The following is a 17,081-nucleotide window of genomic DNA, read 5'->3' as shown; positions in this document are numbered from 1 at the left end:
TATGTCCCACGTTCATAAGTATCCCACAACAACTTTGGTTTATACCCAGTGACTTTCAGGCCGGAGTTCCCTCAAACTTGACAAATGCGCACTTTTCAAGCGTTCCTGAAAGTCCGTCATCACCACGGACACTTCCTTTATATTGCATTTTTTACTTTCTCGGAGAGGTAGCTACATGATGGAACGGTGGTGATTACTGTTATAAGAGGAAGGGGAACTGGACAACTATCCCGTCTTTAACACTAAATAAACGGGAAAAAATGGAAGGTTCCGAGCTTTCGAAGAATTTGGATATCGGAAAAAGAAAGTAAAGGGACACGAAGGGCGTGAAAATGAAAGGTACCCTAGGCATCGAAAATCTAATACCAACGAGGTCAGAAGAGGACAAGGGTTGATAGGGGAAGGTTTGGTGGGAAGGATGAAATTGAGTAACCTGGTACAAGTAAGTGGAAGCAACGCCAGACTCAACTAGGGACTCCGTCATTGCCAACCGTACTCTCTCAAGATTACAGCCTCTAGATATTCCATGTTATATCGCGTTTTTAGACAAACAGGACATACCGTGGATGTATTCTAGTGCCCCTCAAACCACAGGAAGATGTAGTACTTTCGTACGTACAGAATATCTTATTTAGCGTCCGGTTCCATGGCTAAATGGTTAGCGTGCTGGCCTTTGGTCACAGGGGTCCCGGGTTCGATTCCTGGCAGGGTCGGGAATTTTAACCATCATTGGTTAATTTCTCTGGCGCGGGGACTGGGTGCATGTGTCGTCCTCTTCATCATCATTTCATCCTCATCATGATCCGCAGGTCGCCTACGGGGAGTCAACTCGAAAGACCTGCACCTGGCGAGCCGAACTTGTCCTTGGACACTCCCGGCACTAAAAGCCATACGCCATTTCATTTCATCTTATTTAGCGTTGTTCATAGATAGATTCACTGTCATTCCTAAATTTATTCTTAATCACATTCCACTAATATCGTAACACTATTCCCTCTTGAGCACTAAGCATGGTAAAAAAACTGCCACGGCTAACTTGTTTATGAAGCGAGTTTCTCGATCCAGTATCATAGAGCCCAGATCCATCCCTGATGAAGTAGAGTGTTTACATCTTGATATATTCTAGAATGTCCGGATGAAGTTTTTACTTTCATTATTTGATCTTTGGCGTTTGAGTGTTTGAGCTATGAGCAATGCTAGTAACACCAATTTCTTTTACAAGTTGTTTTACGTCGTTCTGAGATAGATCTTATGACGACGACGGGACAGGAAAGGGCTAGGACTGGGAAGGAAGCGGCTGTGGCCTTAACTAAGGTACAGCTCCAACATTTGCCTGGTGTGAAAATGGGAAACTATGGAAAACCATCTTCAGGGCTGCCGACAGTGGGGTTCGAACCTACTATCTCCCAAATACTGGATACCGGCCGCACTTAAGCGACTGCATCTATCGAGTTCGGTACACCATTCTTTATACAGCTTGTTCCTGTGGTGAAAGGTTTGAAAGTACGGCTTTTATGATCAGTCGGTGTATGTAATACAGAAGTCTTGATCGCTCGGAATGAAATGACAACTTGTAGAGCAAGGAGGAAATCAACGGGCAACTACATTATTCCATTTCTCTCGTACGCATAGGCTTCGCATTGATGGTGGGATTATTGGGGATCCAGTCAGCCTTCGCACTGAGGATTCAACATACCAGTATCATGAGGCTTATGTATCACGAAGGATTTCATGGGATACACCCAAATCGATATACAGTAAGAGTAAAGTGTTGGTAACAGTTACCAGTTAAAAAATCTCTGTGTATGAGTTCAGTATTATATTGAAATATAATATTGATAAGTTGGATTATTAGAGAGTTTAGCTGAAGTCGTCATCATCTACGAAAGGCAATTCCTTGTCGCTGTGGCCACATCTGACAATATTATCCTAGCCTCTTCGTGTTGCTATATGAACCACATGCCAGTTCATCGACGGAGTTCATGATGATGTATGACAACCTTGGTCGTCCCCTGGGTCTCTTTACCAGTACGTTACCTTCGATGATTGATTGGAGAAGAGAGTCATATCTTAGTTCATGTCCAAGCAACTTTGTTTTCCTCTTCTTTATCGTATTTAATAACCATCGATCCTCCTTTACGATTTTGGGCCGATGACCTTCGATGCTAGGCCCCTTAAAACAACAAGCATCAAGCCTTTACGATTTTTCAAATCAGGTCCGTTTTTATCCATTTAAGTTGTGTTTGTAATCCTTCTCCAAAAGGTATGTTTAACCAAATCTTATTCCAGAGATATTGCTCCGAATTGGTGTCACTAATATCGTATATTAATTAATATGAACCGTAACGTTATTCCCATTTCATGGCTCAAGTACAGACCTGATTCACTGAATAGTTATAAATATTGTAATATGACGAGCCGACACTGTGATAAATAAAAGACCGGGCGAGTTGGCCGTGCGGTTAGGGGCGCGAAGCTGTGTGCTTGATCCGGGAGATAGTGGGTTCGAACCCCACTGTCGGCAGCCCTGAAGATGGTTTTCCGTGGTTTCCCCATTTTCACACCAGGCAAATGCTGGGGCTGTACCTTAATTAAGGCCATGGCCGCTCTTTTCCCACTCCTATCCCATCGTCGCTGTAAGACCTATCTGTGTCGGCGCGACGTAAAGCAAATATCAAATATCAAAAGATAAATAAAAGCACAGCTGGTAGCGTTTATCTCTTAAGGCTACGGTTTATTCTACTACTATTACCTACATTCTAACACAGTCAGCCTAATTCCACAGCTCCTACACAACACAGTTTAACAATTATAAATGTTGTGCACTCTCTGTGACAACGTGCAGCTGGCACTCGTTCGTCGGTCCTAGACTCCAACAGTCTTCGTTCGATGTCGCCTGCTGGTGTTCATCAGACTCCTGCACTGTACAGCAAATGCTCGATACAACACTCGCAGCATTCGCAGACTGACTCGGCTTCACTACAGACAGACTCAAGAGACCCAACTCCACAACAGATAGCTCGCTGACCACCTGCCAAGTTTTTATAGACGACCTTAGCTGCTTGAAATTAATCCAGACAGTGGGTAATCTGGAACACTATCCGTTCAGCCCTCTAGAACAGTGGTTCCCCTAGGGGTACGCCTGAGACATTTAGTGGGGTACGCGGGTAGCCTTCGGGGGGAAGAATGAAGAAAACTGAAATATGGAAATAAATAAGAAAACAAGTTAAATGTGTATGCACGGAGCCACGCTTCATTTGAAAGTTCCGTCTGGATTACGACACATTAGAAAACTGTGTCACGTCATGCAGGAACACCCATCCCATTAAAATTTTGATGATTCACATTGTCTGAATTCCAGAATTAAAATTGACAGTTCTTCGTCCTTATTTAATAATTTAATATTTAGGCTAAAACCGAGTGTTTTGTGAAACTTTGATACTAACAGGATATCGTGTGTTACTTTATTATCATTGTATTATACTTGATACAGACACAAACTCTTAAATGTCTTGTAATGTGTATCAAAATGTGTTTTATGTCACACTCGTCTTATTTACGATGTGTATTTCAAAATAATAATTTATAATCAATTAAATGCCTTAATAATTATTCAGGTACTCATACTTACGGGCTACCTGGCCGAGGCGGTAAAGGCGTGCTCGGTTCACCCGGAAGAACGTGAGTTCAATTCCCCTTCAAGAAGTCGAAACATTTAAGAAGCGAGATTTCCACTTCCGGAGGTGCATATGGTCCTGAGGTTCAATCAGCCTATACCAAAAACCAGCACCAAGTTAATTCTGGGGACAACGATTCCCGGGCGTAGAGCTAACCACTGTACCCCATTAAGTGCCGAACTTACGGGTATCGGAAGCCTTCACCTTCCACTCTTCCAAGGGCGTTCATGGCCTGTCCGGAAATGAATTTTCTTTGCTCTTTTTACTCATATTCTATAAACCTATCCTTTAGGGATATTTTCTGAGGGATAGGGAGGGAGGGGGGGGGGGTACAATAATTTCTAGCCATGAGTGAGGTGTACAATCTCATAATAGTTTAAGAATCTGTGCTCTAGAGGCTTCAAGGGTGACAAATAGACTTTCACTTCTGGTCCGTCCTTCCTGAGTGGAGGACAGTGTGAGCAGTGGGTTCAAACTAAATCGCCCCTCTCACTTCAAAACCAAAATGACAAACATCCCACGAGAATATATTTTCGAATATGGCATAACTTGGTTGCGCTGACGGCAATGAGTTTTAGCAGGACTGTTCTGAGTTATGTGCCCAGCAATCGTCTTATTATATTTAGAGGTCATATTCAGCTTTCACAAGTTTCGAGGGCAACCACACAAAACAGACAAAAGTAGGTGAAAATGACAAATAGAGAATTTTCCTGGATAATGAAATGGTAATTCTATAGATTAATAGGTCAACGTTTCTAGTATACACTTCTCTTCAATGCTCTTCGGGTGCATACTAACTTTGTTTTAAGTATGATCGAAGTTTGTAATTTATTGCAAGTGGATTTATACCGGACGACTTGGTCGTGTGGTTGGGGGAGTGCAGCTGTGAGCTTGTAGTCGGGAGATAATAGGTTCGGACCCCACTGTCGGCAGTCCTGAAAATAAGTCCTGAAAATAAGACGATTTCCTCTCCCATCGACGTGTCGGTGCGACGTAAATCAGTCTGTAAAATAAACAAATGGATTTTAAGGCCACGGCCGCTACCTTTCTAACCCTATCACTTTCCCATCCTTGCGTCTTTGAAAACATTCGATGTGTTAGTGCAATGTTCAACCGTTAGGAAAAAATTTAAACAAGAAAAAATGCCCATTTACGCAAGAGTAGACCTGTTTCTCATATTGACTTCTTCTATGCAGCCTCACTTTCCTCCTCTAACATCATAATAAATTTGATATGTGTATCATTCTTTGTGCTATTTATTTAATTTATTACAACGTTCTCTGGTTTCATTTCCATTCCATATCAACTTTCTAAACAATTGATGTGATTCATTTTATATTTTACTTCTACCTATCGTGTAGGTACTTGTATATAGGGTGTTTCTATATTTCTATTACAGACTTCGAGGGCTTGCACTGGGGACCAATACGGTTAAGTTTAGCATAGGAACTTGTGTTCGGAAATGTACCGTCTTCCCGCTACCCGTAAAAAAAACCACCACAGTACATGTTCAAATCTCCCGCATTTTCGGTGCCACTGACTAGAGTACGTACTTCATTGAACGATCCCGTGATGTCCCAGACCTCTACAGGTTTGTTGACATTTCATACCATTCAGCTGATTGTGTGATCCACGCGGAAACGTGTCGTACCTGCTGTTGTACTTGTGATTTTCGTTCATACTACCGTACAGCAGTAATTCTTTACTACGTACACAGCAGTGAGCTGTACGTACAGTAGTTAATCTGCACCAAAGATTTGGGCAATAGTGGATAGGTCGTTGTGGCCCGATTGCTTGGCCTGCACGTTCACCCGACTTGACACCGCCTGATTAACGAGACTCCTGTGGAATCTGAGGAAGATCTACTGGTACGGGTTATGGCTGCGGCGGATATTGGAGGACCAGGTATTGATGATCGTGTGTACGAGGACATGACACGTAGGTACCGTATGTGTCTGTGTTGACGTCGGTGGTCGTCACATCGAGCCCTGCCTCTAGTTGGACCAGACGAAAAGCAGTAGAAGTCGGACAGAGCGCCAAAAATGCGGGAGCTGTGAAAGTGTGCTGTGGTGATATTTTTATGGGTAGTGAGAAGACGGTACGTTTCCGCACACAAGTTCCTATGATAAACTTAACCGTCTTGGTCCCCAGTGCAAGCCCTCAAAGTCTGTAATGGGAATTCAGAAGCATCCTGTATATATTTAAAATGATTGATCAGCTCTCGAAATAAGTTGAAAATAACAATCAACTCCATGGCACTACTGACCTCATGGGCCTTGGCCTACCAACCGACCGATGCTTAGCCCGAAAGGAATACGTGGTCAGCGCGACGAATCCTCTCGGCTGTTGGACTTGCAGAGTGAGACCACTATATCACCGTCAGATGGCTTATCAGTTGTTTTCAAGTAGGCTGAATGGACCTCGAACCAGGCCTTATATCCAGGTAAACCGAGCTGGATAGCTGAAGTCGCTTAAGTGCGGCCAGTATCCAGTATTCGGGAGATAGTAGGTTCGAACCCCACTGTCGGCAGCCCTGAAAATGGTTTTCCGTGGTTTCCCATTTTCACACCAGGCAAATGCTGGGGCTGTACCTTAATTAAGGCCACGGCCGCTTCCTTCCCACTCCTAGCCCTTTCCCGTCCCATCGTCGCCATAAGACCTATCTGTGTCGGTGCGACGTAAAGCAACTAGCAAAAAAATATATATATATATATCCAGGTAAAATCCCGGACACGGCCGGGAATCGAATCCGGGATATCCTTGTATCAGTCAGGCTCGCTACTCCTATACGTTGGAGCCAGTAATTCGGTTGAAAGATGTATCACTTTTGAAAGACTGAAAAGCTTACGTTATTCTAAAGAAACCAGACATGTACCCTGAAATGAGGTTATACTGAATATTATGGTAATAAATCTTACATAAATCCCTGTGTTGAATAATAACGTCGTATATGTATGTTCATTCAGCAGGATAGTTTTAAGAGACATCGGAGAACCGGAATCTTTGTCTGGACACCATTTTTCTTTTTACAATTTGCTTTACATTGCACCGATAGAGATAGGAAAGCACTAGGACTGGTAAGGAATCGACCGTGGCCTTAACTAAGCCACATTCCCAGTATTTGCTTAGTGTAAAAATGGGAAACCACGGAAAATCATTTTCAGAGTTGCCGACAGTGGGGTTCGAACCGACTATCTCCCTCATGAAAGCTGACAACTACGTGACACAAACAGCATAGCCACTTGCTCGTTGACACTAAATATTCTCACATGGATATCTTTCGTTAATCACTTACAGCTACCAATCACCTGGGTTTCGATTTGAGTCCATTATCTTGAGCACATTTAAGTAGCAACTTACCAGGCCGGTACTGAGCAGAGGGAATGAACGCCTAATCACCCGGGTATTTACTAAGGCATCATCATCTCGACGCCTGTGGTTTTTCATTTCTGCAACGTTTGGTGACTTACTGCTATAAAAAGCAATTGATAGCTACTAGCGCTAGCTTCTCTTTTTCACACAGAACAGGAGACATGGAGTGAATTAGCTCGAAAAAAAAAAACAAGACTCTATATTGTGACAAATGTTGAGTTCGTGAGAAACAAACTGTTTTAACCTTTACATTAACTGTGCTGTTTGGAAATAACTCTAAGTAAGAGTTCAACGGAGCTGCTTTGTTATGGAGACTTGCTTTCAGACGTTGTGAAGTAGAGTACTAAATAATTCTAGTTTTGTAAACGCCTCTCTCATGTTGGGGGATTATATTGATCAGTGTAATAATACTTATCAAATACCATCTGAATTCATTTGCTTATAAATCAAATGTATTGGTGTGCAGTCTACATGTCAAGATAAGCCTAATTTACCTAATACCTCGTAGCTACTAATTTCAAAATAATATGCCGAGTAAAGTGGCTCAGACGGCAGAGCGCCGGCTTTCTGAGCCCATAATCGCGAGTTCGATCCTGACTCAATCCAGTGGTACGTCAAATGGTCAGGTACGTCAGCTTCGTGTCGGTAGACGTAAATGAACTCTTGAGGGCCAATCTCAGCGTCTCAAGAACCGTGAAAGTAGTAAGTAGGACGTACAATTTTATTATTATTATCTGCCATAATATTGACAAAAAATTCATTGAAGTAAGTCTCTAGCGGTCCAATGAGTAGTCCTCTGAGGTTCACCACATACTGTAGTAAGTGCTTAAGACGACAGAGCAAGGTGGCAAGTCTCTAAACCTAATTGGTCAGATCAATTAGCTGAGAGGAAGAAGATCCTGTTTAAGTTCTAAATCTCTAAACCATACTGATACTTTATATTTACGTACTAAACATCTGTACGACAAGCGCTGTTCGTGTGCTGAATAATTCACAGGAATGTACTTGCACCAACCATTGTTTTATAAGGACTAATATAAGCGCCAATGACACCATGACAAAAGCGCCTATGACTGTAGAATAAAAGTGTAATGTAGCTTTCACAGCTTGATGACTCTGCTTATTCGGAGCATATTGCTTTCGTGTATCCTTGCTGCTGTCAGTACTGTATATAAATCCGTTAATAATAAATAATACGACCTGAGTGGACTGTGGAAAACACTTCATTAAATTCAACAGCCGTTTTGAATGTTTCAAAGACCTTGTCTGAAAAATAAAATAAAAAATAGCTCCCTGTTGCTCCTGAAATTTTGAAAAAGGCTTTATTATGATTGAAAAATAAAGGTATTCGGCTCGAAAAATTAATTAATACACTCGTAACAGCAAGGTAGATAGGCTTTCATCCCGAATACCAATTGCACCTTAATCGGTTTATTTCCTTGGGTCCTTCCTCTTCTCTGCTCGTCATCCACATCGGATTCCGTGCAATTTACTTTAACTCCTACTGTAAGCAATTCTAACACATAATATAATAATGCCAGTTTACACTCTCCCCTATTCTCTTTAATTTCATATATGATCAGGAATCTATGTTGGGCATGCATTGATCTCGGGACCTATATCTCCAGCTCTCGCGTGGTATTGGAGCAACACCACGCGATTTTCCTTTGCAATTTCAACGTCGTCCTCATATTTATCTAGGTACCATCCTATGTCTCCCATGCCAACCCTCAGACTCTTTCACGTCCTGGATGTCCTTATTCTGTACCATGATCAGCTCCGTCGTCGTGTCTGCTTGGCTGACCTCTTTTACCACCTCTTCAATTTTTTCAATATCCTCCCAATTCAATGGCCCACTACTGCTTTCCACTCCTCCAATTACCAATAGCAGCGCGATCACTACCGCTGCCAACACCTCTTCAAAGTAATTTACATCATGTTTTAGTCCAAATACTTAGTACCTTATGCGGTTATTCCATCGGCCGATGAACGTTCGGTAGAGTTCTCTGCGAACCCCTATTTTGCTTACGCAACAAGCATTCCTGCACGTTTGCGTCGCTTGCATGACTAAAATCGACTCTACATCGAGATAGACGAGAATGACGACGCTGAGTGTCAGGGGCAATACCGGGTCTATCAAAACTCACGGTCAAAACTTCAGGATTGGATTCTTCGTAAAAAAAAAAAAAAAAAAAAAAAAAAAAAAGGAAAGAACATCGGTCGGGAAATGCATAATTGCAGAGTTGTCTGACCTTAAGTAACGCCATTGCAGACATTCGCAACACTGCTGCACTGTTACACTGAATACGTCTGTAGCACCAGCTCTTACAACACCGAGTAGGGTATGCTTCGACCTAACAGCGACTCGCTTTGGCTAGCCTTCCAGTTCGCTATTCGGAAGGCGGATTAGCTGGTTTCCACCATCAGCTGTCTTGAGAATGATTTTCATACTCGTACACTAAGGCGAATGCAGGAACAGTTCCTTGGGGGTCACTGTCACACCGACCTCACTTTCTGCGCGAATCACCAACACAAATCACTCTAGCCTGAGAAGCGGCGTAAACGCGTTGGAAGCCTGTAGTACTCTGTCAGGGTACAGATGAAAATTTTTACACACCACCACCTGTAACATTCTGTTGCCGTATCAGATGAAATGCGTGAATTGACGTCCTGATGCCTAACTAGAGACCTCCGCGAGTCTTCTCATTGAGTACCGAACACTGTCAAAAATGCTTGGTGCAATGCGTTCTCTCTGACAGGCTGCCACAATACCTGCACTCGGAATTGTTTCATAGTCAACAGCAGTCGAATACACGACAGACTTAAATCAGTAGACCATGCTGGCCATGTAAAGGTCTGATAACTCCATATGTATGCATTTACAGACTTGTACCTTTCTTTTTTTTCTCTCTCTCTCTGTACGAGGAATTAATTCCTAAAGATTTGCCATTGAGTTTTGATCAGTTACTTCCGTGTACGAATCTGCGTCTTCCTGAGGTTTAAACTTGTGAATCTACAGCAACGATCTCTGAGTAATTCTTCAGTGCACACCCGAACCGCATTAATCTTCCGTGTGCTATTCTCTTATTCCAATTGCTCTCATGATTCGTCACATGACTCTGCTACTTCATCGCACTTGTGACACTTTTTCGAACCTTCGGAAATGTAAGCCTGGGTATGATTTTCCACCTCTTTTCCACGCCCCCGTTTTGGGTTGTATAATGTGCTCATTACGTCTCAAACATCGTTCACTACTGTGTGCTTAGTTAGAGCGAGAGATCCCGACACCGCAGACAGGACTGTAGGTAGGACTTCGCCCATCTTTCCTCTTTTACGACTATAGTTGTACCTTCTACAAAATGATACTATGGACTCAGGACACTAGTTTCGTATTTTTCGTAATTTATGTCAGAAACTCCGTTTACTTCATGTGATCATGTGAGTTGTTTGTTACTTCGTCCTTTCGTGCTTAATTTTTGAATTATGTTCTTTCATTTACAAAAAATGCCTCTTGGCAACAAATTATCGTTTTCAAACTTAGTTAAAATTAATTAAAAATAAACTTTTCTTTTGGGATGCACTTCGTCTCGTTTCGGCTAATTTTCATCAAAATCAGAAACATTATATCTATCATCAGATGAATCATTATAAATTCACGTAATAGCTGAATTACCGTAAGAGTTAGTGAAAACTGGAACTGTAATATAAATTCGTGTCCTCATCCTAAAGTGGCACAAGCTCTTTTCGAGCTTATTTGACCACGAACGAGACCTCCTGCCAATCTTAAATTTATGGCAGAACTACTCAATGGTTTCACTAACTGAGTTAGGGTATTTATTAACTTAGTTGGGACAACATTCTCTTGCTAGAAGGCTTTATTTCTTTTCTGTATTTCCACCAAAATTGGTTTCAAATAAGAAAGACACAATACATTTTGTGGGTCACTATACATGGCAAAAATTATTTGAGCAGTTTAGCACTCTTCTCTTTGTTTCGACAAGTTATCACTTGTAATTTCAGTTCGTTGAACTGATTTAAAATGCGACTAATAGTGGGCTCTGTAGGAATTTAGCGAGTATTGCTCATTTGGGGAATTTTCAATGATTCACCGTCACAATTTTATTATTATATACATTTCTCTACACGCAATATTTGCCTTGTACTTGAATATGAAAACCAGTTACAAGCTTATTTGTTTAATCTACTTGATGATGTCCAATCATAAGGGTAGCTTACTCTAAGCTGATGTATATGGCTTACATATCGAAACAAAACTATGCAAGTATTTTCTAACTTTTCTCTGAGTTAAACAAACACCCTGTTATTTACTCCCGTCATAACATTAGCATTATCCGTCTCTAAACCAATTAAGCTACTGAGTTCAAATTTCTTTTTGAGAACAGACGTACGCTTTTCACTGTTCCATCAGCACCCCCACGTTCAAATTCCACGATGTCACGGAATGTGTATACCACTTACCTTATACTATGACTGAAATGACACATGACGTTTTATAATAGCTCTTGACTCGTCTATTATCAGACTATATTTCTTATTTCCTATATCTGCAATCAGTTCCTTACAAAAAGTAGGTGCTAACACATACTTCATCATTTCTATGCTCTTATTGTGGTACAAACGAATGTCAGAAAATTAATTTATTGCCCAAGAAAGCACATTTGCGGAGCTCTGAATAGTGGTCACGTGCGATTAGAGCATAATGTTTTGACACAAACATTTCTATTTTACCTCACATACGCCTAATGAGTTCGTAGTGTGAACGTCTGTTTTTCGTTGACGCAGACTGGTGAAGGGATCGGCCGCTCTTTTAAAGGTTATCGCATTGTGCATGTGATCTTTGATTTTATTTCAAACTTACTTGATGAAAAATTACCCACGAATCATAAAGAAAAGTATTAAAATGGAAGGAAGCCAAAAGGGCTCACGTAACGTAAATTTTTAGAAATGTAGCTAATACGAGGATTGGACCAAAAGTCATGGCAACTATTTGTTTTCTTGTAGATATGTGAACGGATCACAAACGTGTATGTGTCGTGTGGAAGTTCTGCAGGCATAGTGTGTATGCAGAACAACAGATGGCTCTGTGATAGCTGGTAGTGGCGCAGCGAGGGCTGTGAAATCAGTCAGTTGGTGAGTGTCGTGCGAGATGGAAGTAACCAATATTGAGCAGCGCGCTTACATCATAATAGCCTTTCTCCGAGGGAGAAATGCGATGGAATGTCACGGTGAATTAGTGGAAGCCCTTGGGAATAATGCCCCACCGTACCGTACAGTAGCACGGTGGGTAGGAAAGCTTCAGCAAGGACGTGTGTCTACCAGTGATGAGCAACGTTCGGTACGACTTGTCAGTGTGCGGACCAACGTGGCACGTGCCATCATCGAGCAGCCCCTGGATGAAGACAGACGATGGACGCTACTGGATTTAGAGAGGGCAGGTGGCATCGAGAAACGCACCGTCCACACGATACTGCGTAATGAGCTGCAACTGCGCAAAATCGCTTCGCGGTGGGTACCGCATGCACTGACGGAAGTTCAAAGGTGGGTGCGCTGTGCAATATGCTCCGACCACCTTGCACGCTGGCAACAGGATGGCGATCAATTCTTGTCACGAATAATCGCCATCGATGAGTTTTGGGCCAGAGCATACGAACCAGAACTGAAACGTCAGTCCGCGGAGTGGCGACATGCTGGATCACCAAGGAGGCAGAAGGTCCGTCAGAATCCTTCCCCAGTCAAATTGATGGTGATCGTCGCGTAGGACGACAGGGGTGTCATTGTTTGTCACTTTGTTCCACATGACATAACAGTGACCGCACAGTACTACAGGGACTTCCTGGTGCAACAGGTACGACATGGCGCTCGGGAGAAACGTTCGGATCTTGTGGACAGTGCAAAAATCCTGCACGACAATGCAAAACCACATAAGCAGAGTGTGTAGGGCAGCTACTGCGACGTTGGGTATGGGATGAATTGGAGCACCCACCGTACTCTCCCGACATTTTTCCCTGTGACTTTGATCTCATTCGAGGGATTGTGGAACCACTACGTGGTAGGTGGTTTGTAACACGAGAGGACATTGTGCGCCAACACGTGGCCCTATTCACGCATGGTGCGGCAAATGCTCAGTCAGATGGTATTCAGCGCCTCCCACGTCGTTGGCAGCGTGTGGTGTCAGTAGCGGGGGACTACTTTGAGCGTCTTTAAGCCCAGGTTTGTCATGTCAACGTTATGTGTACTGTGTTGTAATTTTTTTGCAGCGGGAAGGCCATATTGCCCTGTATACTACCTTAACAAATTAGTGTGTTACGATATTTCAGTGCTATTGATGGTCCACACATGTAGTTAACATCTTGTCCTTTCGTCTGTATATGTCACATTTTCCAATCGGACTGGTATCTTTAAGAAAAAAATAGTTGCCATTACTTTTGCCCCAACCCTCGTAGCAAAACTCAACATTTTGTAACAAATTACTTTTCAAAATAGCTAGAACTAGCTATAAAATGGCTGAATTGGCAACACTGATTTGTGTATATACTGTATAAGGGGCGGTCAAAGAGTTTCCGTTCGACGGAATCGGGATGCCAGTCAGACAAAATCGCCGTGAACATTGAGGCACTCACCACACCGACGCACCAGGTTGGAGATCTCCGTGTGGTAAAACATCGCGTCCTGCTGCGTGAAGAAGACAGTAACCGGCTGCTGCACATCTTCGTCCGTCAGAAAGCGTTGACACTTCAAGGCCTTGTTGAGGGGACCGAAGGCGTGGAAAGAGCATGGGGAGTGATCAGGACTATAGGCCTTATCCACCGTCCTCTTATTGTAGTCAGTAATGGATGAGGCTTGTCTCCCAAATCGATCGGCGTCTGTTGTCGAAACACGACCCGCATCAAACTTGGTGCACTATTCCACAACGGTGATTTTCGACAGACATGGTGGCCCGTACACAGTCTTCATTCTTCGATGGATGACTACTGGTGTTTGTCCTTCGGCAGCCAAGAACGGAATAACAGCAGGTTGGTCTGGTCCTCTTTGCACGCATTTGGTAATAACGTCGCCAAAGTTCACGTGGCTGCACCTCGGCACGACACGACTGCCACACAAATCCCTTTGCCTACATGTCCGTGATTATATACCCGTACCGGAGTCGCAGTTCGTTGTTTGTCAGGTGCAGCAACGCCCTCAAACGGAAACGTTTTGATTACGCCTTATATTTTGTGTCATCTCATTATTCTCGAGCCACGTTCTTTTTCCGGTCCCACCTCTATATTTGCCTCCTTTGCGATCTCTGGAAATTCAGTTTTTCAATCATTCTGTAATCTGTAATGTCTGGAACATTAAGTCCTTACTGCTATATTTGGATTTGATGCTCGGCTTACCTTTTCGTTGTTCATGAACACTTCATGTTATATCCTGACGTGTTTCTATTGACATTATAGATCACACATGTGTGACGTAGTGCCTACTTGATCTATCTTGTCTTATGGTTCTCGTCACCCAAAGACCAAAGTAAATATGAGCGTGTTAAACGATAGAGAAGCATAATTACAAGAAATTAGGGGTGATAGTATGGTAGCAGAGATATCTGATATTTTCAACACTCCGTGTATTCTAGAAACTGAGGTCACATGAAATGTATTCATTAACAGATAAACGTCAATTGTAGAAGGGATGGACACACCTGTAAGCAAAATTATGTTATTGTTTACTAATGTAGGTGCTTTTCTCATTCTGCAGTCCGGGTAAATATAATGTGCCAGCATTACACTGGCGCTAATGCAATCATTTTCCACAAAATTAAGAGCTTATTACGAAAGCCGAAAAATCTACTTTAAAACTACCGTAACAATTACGCCTGGAATTCTGATTCATAAAATGGTTAACAAACAGTTTTTACACACACATTACCGATGACTAAAAAAATGCCAAAGTCTAAAGAATGAGCTAACGCTTCATCATGGTGATCTTTATTAGAAGCACTAATCAAAGTCACCAGAATGCAGTCTGTGAGCCCTGTGTTCACATCTGAGAGAATAATTTAATAACGGAGCCGGTCTTGTGCGAGGATTAACGTTGAAACTGCGCAACAGATGACCAATATAAGCTTTATTGAGCGACACGCTACTCCTACGTCTTTTCTTTTGCGTCGCACTGACACAGATAGGTCTTATGGCGACGATGGGACAGGGAAGGACTAGGAGTGGAAAGGAAGCGGCCGTGGTCTTAATTAAGGTACAGCCCCAGCATTTGCCTGGTGTGAAATTGGGAAACCACGGAAAACCATCTTCAGGGCTGCCGACAGTGGGGTTCGAACCTACTATCTCCCGAATACTGGATACTGGCCGCACTTAAGCGACTGCAGCTATCGAGCTCGGTACTCCTACGTCTTCATATTTGAACTCTTCTGCTTCTCATTCTCATCCCTCGCACAAAAATAAGAGAAATGGGCATGTATCCTGGCTTGTGTTTACGGCTTTACTCCCTTTTTTTTTACTGCCTTTCACACTTACTTGAAGAGTATTAAACCGTCGTCTTGTATTTCCACAATCTTCGAGCCCGTTGAAGTTTGTTACACTGTGGTGATGTTTCCAGCAATTGGATGTCGGCATTACCCAGGTATATGTGGATTTGGCCCAGTTTCACCACTGGATGCTTTACATTTACTGACATCAAACTTACGTGGAGGTATGTACTTACTATGGCATGTTTCTGTAGTGGTTGGTGTCGTGTGTTTAAATTAAATGTGTACTGAAACATTCACAAACACCCGGTCCCCGAGCAAAACAGTCTAAAATCCCCAGCCCACCCGGATATTGAACCTGGGGCCCTCTAAAACTAAGGACATTAAGCTGAACATCCCGCCAATAAGCCAGACTACTGCCAAAATATCCAGGCAATTACTGTATAGTCCTCATTCGTTTCATTAAACTTTTAGTAAACAAAATTATTAAGCCACCATTTCTTTGGCGGTATTATAGTGAATTTTGCTCAGAAAATAATTTATTCCTTACTTATTACTTTATATACATTCCAGATTGGATATTAATATTGTTTTATTGAATAAGTAACTAGTTTAGGTCCGACTCCTTGGGTAAATGGTCAGTGTTGAGGCCTTCGATTCAGAGGGTCCCGGGTTCGATACCGGCCGGGTCGGGGATTTTAATCGCGTCTGATTAATTCTTGTGGCTCGGGTACTGGGTGTTTGTGTTTGTCGAAACACTTTCCTTTTCAAATTCAGACCTCCACACTACCAATCATCACCAGAACACGCTATAGTAATCATCCCTCCACATAGGTTTGCGTCAGGAAGGGCATCCGGCCATAAAACAGGGACAAATTCACATATGTGTGCAACATCACGACCCCACAGATGTGGGAAATGCGGTAGAAGTAGAAGATGAAGAAGAATAAGAAGAAGAAGTAACTAGTTTACTCGCACTACATAGGAGCAAGACCTAATATCACAATTGGATTCCCGAATCATCGATCTGATAATCCCATTTTTATCCCCCTTCAAACAACCATATTGTCAGTATGACCTAGGATAGTTTAATTGTGACTTAATATATTATTATTTTTTAAAATTTGCATTACGTCACACTGGCACAGATAGATCTTATGGCGACGATGAACTAGGAATGGAAAGGAAGCCACCGTGATCTTCAATAACGTACAGCCCCAGCTTTTGCCCGGTGTGAACATGGCAAACCACGGAAAACCTTCTTCAGGGCTGCCAACCGTGGGGTTCGAACACACTATCTCCATAAAGCAAGCTGACAAGTACATAAACGAAACCACGCAGCCACACGCCCAGACTCCTTGGCTGAATAGTCAGCGTTGAGGCCTTTGGTTCAGAGGGTCCCAGGTTTGATTCCCCGCCGGGCCAGGGATTTTAATCATTTCTGTTTATTTCTTTAGGCTCGAGGACTGGGTGTTTTTGTTTGTTCCAATACTCTCCTCTTCATATTCAGACAACGCAGACACTACCAACCACCATAGAAACACCCTAAAGTG

The sequence above is a fragment of the Anabrus simplex genome, chromosome 1 (assembly GCF_040414725.1).
Source record: "Anabrus simplex isolate iqAnaSimp1 chromosome 1, ASM4041472v1, whole genome shotgun sequence".
Classification (NCBI taxonomy): domain Eukaryota; kingdom Metazoa; phylum Arthropoda; class Insecta; order Orthoptera; family Tettigoniidae; genus Anabrus; species Anabrus simplex.
The sequence above is the reverse complement of the archived record's forward strand: the minus strand, read 5'-3'. Positions refer to the sequence as shown.